We start from the raw sequence: 10,862 nt of genomic DNA on the forward strand, positions 1-10,862 counted from the left end.
TAAGGAACTTAAACCAGAATTTTACTAAATAGATAATTTGTTAATTTTGATGTCTTGATTTCCACCTATAGATACAAAACACACAAAATTTGTATTTTGAGAACGATTTATAAGTTATAATGTGCCAAACAAGTTTTTTTTGTGACTGTGATATTTTTTAAAATCTATTCTACTTTTTTATTACCTTCCACTTATTTTATAATTAATAATTATTAAAATAAAAACAAAAAAAGATACGCTGCGGACAGGATTCGAACCTGTGCGGGCAGAGCCCAATGGATTTCAAGTCCATCTCCTTAACCACTCGGACACCGCAGCTATACTATAAATGATTTTAATGATATATCTTAACAAAATTGGATGCGAGGATTTATTCTAATCTCATAGAGATAAAATTTATCTTCAATAAAAACAAAAAGATCCATGATTATCATTGTATTCTATTGTATTGATATTTACAAACATACAGGATGAAAATTGTGTTGTTAAATTTGAAAGGTTTTTAGATAAATATACTGTGCGCCACACGTTATGCAACCCAGTTGTATGATTCTGTTACATGGTTGTCTGCATTTCTGGATAAAGTTAGTAATATGTAATTAAAATATTTTACATTTTACTGATATGATTGCATTTTACCTTTTAGATAGATATAAACACTGTCTGACACATTAAATTTACAGTTATAAATCATTAAAAATTAAAAGTGACATTATGACACGGGTTGTTTATGTTGAGATCCGTAAACATCTGCTGCGGTGTCCGAGTGGTTAAGGAGATGGACTTGAAATCCATTGGGCTCTGCCCGCACAGGTTCGAATCCTGTCCGCAGCGTCAATTTTTGTTTTTTTTGCCCAAATATCCTCTGGCTCTATCCTCCCAACTCCCATGCCTCTTTATTACTGTTCAAATGTTTATCTAAAATTTTGGAATTTTGTTCCGAAGCAATTTTCTTAAATAATTTTAATATTATTTACTATCTTTAAAGGGAATTAACCAGAATTTCAGATCTTTTTTATTTTGTGGCTTTAGCATTTAGTTATTTAGCCAGATACCTACATGTTGATATTTAATATTAATACAAATTATTAAAATACCATTACTATTCTAATATAATTCAGGGGGTTAGAAGTAAAAGGGTTTAGTGCACTTTTTTAAAATTTTACACTAAGTACAGATTCGCATACTTAAATGATTATCTATTTGAACTCATTGGTGGTAAACCGATTTAAGCATATTTCGCCCTACAGTCGCCATACATCGCCATTATATTTGGTTCACTGAAAACAATTGCAGTTTGCTTTGGTAGTAAACAGATTTAACCGTACGCTTGAACCGTTTTACCACAAAACTATTTTTAGTATTCTCTAAAAACAGATAGTAATAAACAGGTTTAAGTGCGCTTGAACCATTTTACCCCAAAACTATTTTTAGTATTATGTAATGTGTACACGCATGTTAATACAGGATTAATTTCAAGTAAATAAATATTAGATTTGTGACCAATTTTGAAGACTAATTATGTATTATGCAACGTGCCAGTAGTAGTTACACTGTGGATAACAGCTGGGACAAAAAGGATTAGTAATATGTATTAATATCTGCACTTAAACCGTTTTACCAGTAACATTTATCAACGCCACATGTACCGATTAAGTATATTTTTTTAATAATTGAAAAAAAGGAAGGATATAGTAAGAGTAGGTACTAATATACCCTTATATTTTTATCATTTTATAGTACATTGTACACTAGACTTATTTAATTTAATGACTCCTAGAATTTATGAAACTCAAACAACTTTGAAGCTGATTTATCTCAGAACTATCAAAACTGCACTTAAACCCTTTTACGTTTGGCCCCCTCAATTAATACTGAATTAAAAAGTGTCTATCTATACTATTAATTGTCGTTGCAGACACAATCAGATTAAAATGCATAGGTATATTTTGGATTATTCCCAAAATTAAGTACATACATAATACAGGAGATAATAAAAAAAATTAGAATGTCACATTCTATTAGGTATGTTGTAAGGGCACGTTCACATGACACGCTCTTAACGCGCGATTATCAAAACGCGCGTTGTGCGATTGTCATGTGAACGTGTCCTAATACAAAGCTGCGGTGTCCGAGTGGTTAAGAAGATGGACTTGAAATCCATTGGGCTTTGCCCGCACAGGTTCGAATCCTGTCCGCAGCGAGGTTTTTGTTTATTTATAGTTTATAAAGATTACATATTTATCTTTGGACTGTAAAGGCACGTATCCATTATGTTGGTGCTCCGCGTTCCGTGCAACTGCTCCAATCGATACGGCATGCGTTTGTCGCATGCAAACGTATCGCGCACCGTTGCACCGACGGCACCGAGAGGATCGCCAACGTATCCACCAACATAATGCATAGGTACGTGCCTTTACAAAATTATACTTGGCCAATTGAGTAAATATCAGTATACCTAGACAAGGACCGAAGGAGTGACCTTACTTCTTTCTCTGATGTGCCACTATTTCTTTATGAAAAAAAAAATCGTGCCACCAAAAACAATAGAGAATTGAATAACCTTTCAAATGAGCTTGCACACGATCTCTGTTTTCGTTTGAAAAAATCATCGATTGCGCCATCACGCTCAGATGGATGACGACATTAGTATGATATATATGCCAAAAAATCGTAATTTAAAAATAAAAATCGACCTGTTTCGTGATTTTTTTTCCAAAATCGCTTATTTACGAAATAATGAGCTTATTCCATTTGGCTTTGTCACACTGTATATAGATGCGTCTATACAATAATATTCGTTGATTAAACTAACTAGGGTGAGAGATGGAGAAAGAGAATACCAGCTATGTAATATAAATAAAAAATAAATATAAAAATATACATATAAGAAAGAAAAAAATATATAAGAAAGAACGCGATATCAATTTGGAAAGCTCCAAAGCAAGCTGTGGTGTCCGAGTGGTTAAGGAGTTTGACTCGAAATCAAATGGGCTATGCCCGCACAGGTTCGAATCCTGTCCGCAGCGTAACTTTTTTGTTAATAAGGACTGTAGTAAACCTAGTAAAAACAAGTTTTGACGAAAATGGAGTACGTATTTGAAAATGTTAAAAAATTTTAATTCGTGTATTTCGTTGTAATTCGAATATTGTTAAAAAAATTCCGCTGCGGACAGGATTCGAACCTGTGCGGGCAGAGCCCAATGGATTTCAAGTCCATCTCCTTAACCACTCGGACACCGCAGCTTACTGTCAACCTATCAAAATATATATCGTGTTCTCTTTCTATGTCCACCTCTCTCTTTCGCCGGAAAGTTATTTTTCAACAGCTTTCAATGAAACTTTCCTTTATCGTTCTTTCCTATGACAATGACAATAGTGACAAGCATAGTTATGTGAGCAGATTTAGAGCAAAAAGCTCTAGTAACTAACCTGTTGACGAATCGAATATATGTATCGCTAATATCGCTGCAAATGAGGCAAACTATGAGTTCGAATACTGCGTTTATATGGTGGAGTGCAACAGGGAATAAGAACCATACCATGCCATTAATAAAATTATTCCTCCTCATTGAAACTTGAGCGAAAGATGGAGAAAGAGAGATATATGAGAAAGAGATCGCGATATTAATTTTGAAAGCTTGACAGCAAGCTGCGGTGTCCGAGTGGTTAAGGAGATGGACTTGAAATCCATTGGGCTCTGCCCGCACAGGTTCGAATCCTGTCCGCAGCGGAAAATTTTGTTTTTATTTTTGTGTAAATTCAACTTTTTTATCTAGAACTGCTACAGAAAAAAATCAACAAGAAGCTGAAAATAAAAGACGTTCAATAGGTAATGACCTAAATATAAACGCAATATAAAACAAGATATCTGATCTATCTGATGCTATAGAGATAGCAGTGGCGTACTGAGCATGGTTCCTTTTATTTTTTTTAGCAACTATTTTTAAAATGATGATATCATGAAATTATTAATTAGGATGATATTATGAAATGTAAATAAAAAATGGTCAAAAGATGGGGCCTTAAATTACATTTTTTGGCGCATTTTTTTGCTAGTGCAAATTTGTCTAGATATTTTAGTTAGGTATAGCCTCCCCTATTGTAAAAATCACGAGCCGCCACTGATCTGTAGCAGATTTTCGTGAACAGCTTTTGAAAGTTTTTGATTTTATTATCGAAGGCGACGATTTTGATAGCAGCGATACCTCTATCCGTGAAGCAATCGGTTTGAGAACTTTATTAAATGATTACTCTTTTAATATTCTTTTAAATATTTTTAAGACAGAGTTGGCCCAAGATATTCATTGTTGTTCAAAATCAGTTAACTGACATTATTAATTCCAAAAATAGAATACGAAAGCTGGTGCAAAATCTCAGAGATTTCCGTAATGATAGTAGTTTCCAATATATACGCAGTGACGTTTTGGATTCGCTTGATATTTCCGAACCATCCCAAAAAAGACACCGACATGATACATATCTCGAAAATCGAGTAGGTAATATGTATATCTTGAAATTTTGGATACCTACTATTATATGCAAATAGATACTCGTTTTTTCGAATTTTTTGAAGATTTGCAAATTTTTGACCTCTTTTACGATTCAAAATTTAAAAGTTCCCTTTGCCAAAGAATTTCCAAGATATTTATTATTACAAGTTAGGTACTTAAAAATTATGCCGATCCAAATATTTTCATGCAGAAGGTGGGATAAGTTACAAAATATGTATGTATAATTCTATGTAGTAAGTACTGCAATTCATTACAACAAACTGTTCATCAATTTTCTTATTACCACCAATTTCTGCCTCAAATAAACGGGATTTATCTTGTCTCAAAAGAATCAACACGTATTGTCGAAACACCATGAAACAAGAGAGAATGATATCATTCAAAGTAGATCAAATAAAAAAAAACAAAAAACAACAAAATCTCCTATGAAAAAACAACAAAATCTCCTATGATGATTTAAGCCTTTTAGTTTGATGGTATACCTATAGAGGAGACAAAAAAACCTTGCCGACCCTGTCTCCAAGGCCACGAGCCGCCACTGCCCAAACACATAGAAAATATGGTGGCTTCAAACTTTCTACATAAACTAACAATCTAACAATAACATGATCAAAAATGACATGTCATTGAAAACATGCTAGGTACACTTACACTACTTAGTACCTACCTAGATTTTTAAATTTGTCTAGAACTTTGAACATAGTTTTCTCAAAAATTGTCTCTCAAAGTGTTCTAAAATACCCGTTGTCACCTTATTGTGCCCTAGGGGCCTCATTTAAGTCATTTAGGATTTAGCAAATGGTTTGGTTTAGGTAGGTATCTACCTATTAGAACTGTTTGCTCTAAATGTAGGTACTCACACAGGGGTGCTTCGATGTTTGTCATTGGAGAGAATAGAGAATCATAAAGGAGAAAAACTTCGTTGAAAGCGAAAGCTGTTGAAAAATAGTTTTTGGCAAAAGAGAGAGAGATGGATATAGAAAGAGAACACGATATATATTTTGGAAGCTTAAAAGCGAGCTGCGGTGTCCGAGTGGTTAAGGAGATGGACTTGAAATCCATTGGGCTTTGCCCGCACAGGTTCGAATCCTGTCCGCAGCGTAAATTTTTACTTTCAAATACTCTTTTCTGTTCCTGCTTTCTACATCTACAAGACAAGTTATAAGTCTAATAGATGTTAAATTGGCATTTTTATATCATTTTTAGTACATAATGTATTTCCCTATCTTATTGATGCAGTATACCTAAATACCTGAATATTACCAGTTCCAATAGTTAACTACGTATTTATTGATAAAATTAGGGCCGGTTGTTCGAACGATAATCAACATTGATCACTATCAAATATTTAATTAGTGTCACAACTGTCAATGTCAACTTTGGTTAGGTTGCTGAAAACATAGTTAATTATAATTATGAGATTAGTTAGTCAATTAACATAACAATTATTAACATAATTCATTAACTAATTTCATAATTGTCATTAATAATTATGTTTTCGGCAACCCAACCAAAGTTGACATTGACAGTTGTGACAGAAATTTAGTATTTGATAGTGATCAATGTTGATTAGCGTTCGAACAACCGGCCCTTAGTATATAATAAGATAACATTATTAATGAAGTTAATAAAGTTAAGTCGTTAGTGTATATTTTTATAAAAAAATAAAATTAATTACTGTCCTGTAAATTGTGTATTATAAATCGAGAATAGACAAGCTGCGGTGTCCGAGTGGTTAAGGAGATGGACTTGAAATCCATTGGGCTCTGCCCGCACAGGTTCGAATCCTGTCCGCAGCGTGCCTTTTTTGTTTTTATTTTACTTTGTGTTAATTTTTTTAATATTGTAGTTCTTAAAAATTGTTAAGAATATTCTTTAAACATTTTGAAACGTATACTTTTATTTTTTCTTTAATTAATAATGACTGAGAGCAGAAAGCAGTTACAGATATATGTACTGTTTGATACTGTATAGTTTGATTCCTATGACATTTAATTTGTTTAATAGGTATACGTTTTCGGAAATACTTTTTATACTTTTCTTAATATGAATAAACGATGTGTTGCTTTTTAAATACAGTGCTAGTCTAGTCAAAAGTGTCCGTACCCCCCTCGTATCTTTTGAACGGTTATACTTCTTATAATAGTGAAAGTGAAATTTGGAGGGAGGAAATAAACGGACGTAAGCTTCTTAACTAGTCATGACGGGTGACGTAATAGTGACAGATGACGTTACAGAACCACTGTGACTGATAATTTTAAATGGGACCTTATGGCAATAAGTGATACCTCGTTTGAAAGGTATTCAAAATACCTATTCAGTCATACTAATTTTTTTGGGTTTACGTTGATTTTGATTTTGGTGAATAAATTAAATTGTAGTTTCGCATTTAATTAATAAAAATTCAAATGTCCGCCTATGGTTTTTTTGTCAAAAAAGTTGACGTTTTTCAATTTTGTAGTAGTTTTTACGCCAACGTCAACCTTTTTGACAAGTAATCATGGGCAGAATTTTGAATTTTTATTAATTAGGGATTCCAATGAACTGTCAGTGGTGGTCGGTGGATGGCTAAACTGACATGGCCATAGACATAGTTAAGGGGGGTGGTCATGGCGTATCTAATGTTTACATTGAATATTGACAAATTTGTAAAGAATATCCTGTTTGCTTTTGTTTTTTTGTTAATTGTGTAGCGAAAATTGTGAAATTGTGATAGCAAATTAAATATGAAGTGGTTTAAACATTGGATACGCCTATGGATGACAGTTTCGCCATCCAGCAGCCATATTATATCACGTGATTTGGAATGCCTAATTAAGTGCGAAACTACAATTTTATATTTATTTCATTTATTAATCAAAATTAGCTTAAACTAAAAAAAAAATTAGTATGACTGAATAGATATTTAATTTTAAAACGAGGTATACTGAATTCGCTCTACCTAGATTTACTTTGACACATTCGGAATAGGAAACATTCAACACAAAAATTCCTACCTCACACTATTAACTGCTAAATTTAACTTAATCTTTCATTAAAAAAAAGAAGAATTATTAGAAATAGTGGGAGTGTCTACTAATCTCATAAAATTTTGTGGAGTTTATTTCTACAAACTATTTTTATTTTGTACAATAAATAATTTTCTCATTTGTTATCAATAGGTACATTATAATGGTGTAAATAAATAATTATTGATTGGCGTAAGGTTTATGTTATTTTTATGTCTGTTTACTATTAATAATATTGTCTATGGGCAGGTGCGTTGGTTATGTAGTAATTTCCAGCAACTTCTGACAACTGAACTTCCCAAAAAAGAAATTACTAACGTAAGTGTCAAAATGAATCTCGATAGAGCGAATTCAGTATATCACTTGCCTACTTGCCATAAGGTACCATTTAAAAGTATCTGTCACAGTGGCGCTGTAAAGTCATCTGTCACTATTACGTCACCTGTCATGACTAGTTAAGAAGCTTACGTCCGTTTATTTCCTCCCTCCAAATTTCACTATTATAGGTATAACCGTTCAAAAGATACGAGGGGGGTATGGACTTTTGGCTAGCACTGTATAATATATCTTACTCTTACTCTATGCATTTTGTTTGATTTTTATGTTATGTTATCCTCCTCGTTCCTTGAGACCTTGTCGGGGCGTGTTGACACCTTAAATTTAATATTGTTAGCTTGCTGTCTCAATTGGTTGCGATCCTGTGCTAAATGCACGGCCACAGTATTTTAGTATTCCCTCTATATTGCCCGATCTTTCCATATTGTAAATAATTTAGCTGTTGCTCCACTAAACACTAACACTAAAAACACAATTAATTTATAACATTGATTTACTTAGTCGTACAAATTTATATTATCGACTGACTCTAAAATGTAAATTGGTTTTTATATATATTTCTGTCGTAGTTCTAGATTTCAATAGAATTACATATCAAGACAGCGCAATGTCTTGCTCGAACGTCGAAACATATTATCACAGGCGTAGCATGCGTACTTGGTGTAACATTGCTCCCTGCTTAAGGGATGGTTCCTCCTGGGGAACCTTATACGGATTGGAACTGGATGTTGGTATCGGCAACTGGAGCAACTTTTACAACTCCCAATTGTATAGAAATCAAACAGTAGTACTAGCACCTGGACTTCGGAACCTTTAAAGATTTCTTCTCCATATTTCGGACAATCTTCCAATTCAATTAGAGGGCCTTCTAGCTTTGGAATGGCTAATTTTTGCATGTTGGACGCCAACAATTGGAAATATTTCCCATACATCTTGGTAGGTGCGTTGGTCAAGGATAGTGCATTTTGTTATCAGATAGAATAGGTAATGTGATGCACCTCCCATACAACACATCTTATCTTTAAGATATCTTATTTACAACCAAATATGGTCTTAATGTCTTGAGACTTTTAAAAGATATCTTTAAAACGGTAAATTTAAGATATCTTTTAAATATCATCTTTAAGACATTTTATCTTAAAAATAGGTTATAATTACGAATTTAAAAGTTAGGTTAGGTTAGTAAAACAATTAAGACAAGAGCTGGTAGCTGAAACTGGCTGAAAGACAAACTCCAAACAAAAGCTTTTTCACATCAGTGACTTCAGTGGTATTTCCCATATCTTGTGATGAAGATTTGGTTTAATTTGAGGGATATTTAGAAGACTCCACAGATTTTAATAATGCAGTAGGTTTAGATTTAGATTGTTATATTATTAAAGTAAAAAATTAACTTTGTTATCAAGAGTAAATGCATGTCTCCTAATTCAACAGCTTACCTTAACAACATGCTCTTAAATATATATTTTTTAGGTATCCGAGCTTATTAAAGTAGGAGGATCAAAAGCCTATGATTTTGTATCAAGAGTTGGAAAATTAATTACTAGGAATGAGCAAGCTTTAAAGTACAATTGGCTGGGACAAAAAGGCAAACACAAGTTTTGTGATACCAGAATTGCAAATCTGATAATAGGGCTTTTCATCGATTGTCATTTGTTTCGAGCTTCTGTCATGTGCCATCTAATATTAATATATTTACGTCATACGTTATTGTATATACCAATGATACAAACCAAAGACGTATGGCGTAGATATCTTAATATTATATGGCACCTGACAGAAGCTCGAAACAAATGACTGTGAATGAAAAGCCCTATTGGTAAAGCTTATTCTACATTTTATAAATTTTATAATGTTCGTACCTTTTGTAGAGGAATTAAAAGCAACAAATTTAGTAAAAACAGCAAAAGAAGCACAATGAGCTAGGTATTCAGTTATGGTTATAAGAAGAGCATTTGACAGAAACAGCTATAAAATCAATAAAAAAAATTAACATAAAAATTAGTTTTTAATATTTTAAGTATGTACATGTAAAATTTGAATATCAATAAACGTATTTTTAGAACCTACTTATTTTTATTAAAAGTTCATTTAAAATATTTCATAAAAAATTAAAAAGAAAGTTATTCTAAACACCTTAACAATAGACAAAAAAGACATCTTTAAGACGTCGTAAAAATATCTTTCCGGAAATACCAGACATCTTTAAGACGTCTAAAACATCTTTAGTAAGTTATCTTTTAGATTTCTTTAAGATGTCTTTGTGTTATCTGGGCTTGGAGTTTCAAAGTTTTCCAGAAGTTGGCAATGAAGTTCTGCAATTCGACCAAAACTTCCTTTGAAAGATAGATTCCAATCATTGTGCGTCTTTAATATTGGTCGGAATGGTATGGGCCAGTGAGTAGTCATCTAAAAGTGCGAGTAGATCTTGCTTTTCTTTCAGTGCTAACACCATGTCTTGCTTTACGGGTACCTCCATCTGCCCCATGAATTCCTCAAACGTGAGATCCGGTACTTCTTGGACCTGTTTTGCTTCCACTGCTTCATCTACGTGGTGTCTCCTTCGAATGGCGCCAGGTTATGGTGTACTATCATCATTGTCTTTCCTTTATAAATATCTTTCAAAAGGCTTTTTGGAGCCACCTTAGAACTACCTTTTTTAACCCTAAAAAACTCAGTAGCTACATATTTTATACACGCCATATTCATTCCTTTTTGATAGAATGTAACTATTATTTAAACTTCAAACGTCCAAGCCGTTTGAATAGCCGTCGAGAGAATAATTATTGAGGATATGGCCCAGAATATCTGGAAAAATATTAAGGGATAGGCAAAAGCATGAAAAAACCTAAGAACATGAGAAGGGAAAATATAAATGAAAAAGTATTAACTAACAAGAGATCGAAGAAAAACATTGTCAAACTTCAATACAATTTGGAAACAGAAGAAACTGAAAAATATAGAATTTATATGTATATGTTACAGTTCAAGTTGATTATCCAGT

General features: G+C 32.9%; 8 non-coding genes across 8 annotated transcripts; 6 read left to right on the plus strand and 2 right to left on the minus strand.

Annotated features, from left to right (window-relative positions):
• Positions 1 to 236: 236 nt before the first annotated feature.
• Positions 237 to 318, minus strand: Trnas-uga (transfer RNA serine (anticodon UGA)). Its single transcript has one exon. It is a non-coding gene; the product is annotated as a tRNA-Ser (tRNA).
• A 434-nt stretch (positions 319 to 752) lies between these two features.
• Positions 753 to 834, plus strand: Trnas-uga (transfer RNA serine (anticodon UGA)). Its single transcript has one exon. It is a non-coding gene; the product is annotated as a tRNA-Ser (tRNA).
• Positions 835 to 2,121: 1,287 nt separating this feature from the next.
• On the plus strand, positions 2,122 to 2,203 carry Trnas-uga (transfer RNA serine (anticodon UGA)). The gene has a single exon. It is a non-coding gene; the product is annotated as a tRNA-Ser (tRNA).
• A 744-nt stretch (positions 2,204 to 2,947) lies between these two features.
• On the plus strand, positions 2,948 to 3,029 carry Trnas-cga (transfer RNA serine (anticodon CGA)). The gene has a single exon. It is a non-coding gene; the product is annotated as a tRNA-Ser (tRNA).
• Positions 3,030 to 3,164: 135 nt separating this feature from the next.
• Trnas-uga (transfer RNA serine (anticodon UGA)) lies at positions 3,165 to 3,246 on the minus strand. Its single transcript has one exon. It is a non-coding gene; the product is annotated as a tRNA-Ser (tRNA).
• A 405-nt stretch (positions 3,247 to 3,651) lies between these two features.
• Positions 3,652 to 3,733, plus strand: Trnas-uga (transfer RNA serine (anticodon UGA)). The gene has a single exon. It is a non-coding gene; the product is annotated as a tRNA-Ser (tRNA).
• Positions 3,734 to 5,533: 1,800 nt separating this feature from the next.
• Positions 5,534 to 5,615, plus strand: Trnas-uga (transfer RNA serine (anticodon UGA)). Its single transcript has one exon. It is a non-coding gene; the product is annotated as a tRNA-Ser (tRNA).
• Positions 5,616 to 6,231: 616 nt separating this feature from the next.
• Positions 6,232 to 6,313, plus strand: Trnas-uga (transfer RNA serine (anticodon UGA)). The gene has a single exon. It is a non-coding gene; the product is annotated as a tRNA-Ser (tRNA).
• Positions 6,314 to 10,862: the final 4,549 nt, after the last annotated feature.

This window comes from Diabrotica virgifera, chromosome 7, assembly GCF_917563875.1.
Source record: "Diabrotica virgifera virgifera chromosome 7, PGI_DIABVI_V3a".
Classification (NCBI taxonomy): Eukaryota; Metazoa; Arthropoda; class Insecta; order Coleoptera; family Chrysomelidae; genus Diabrotica; species Diabrotica virgifera.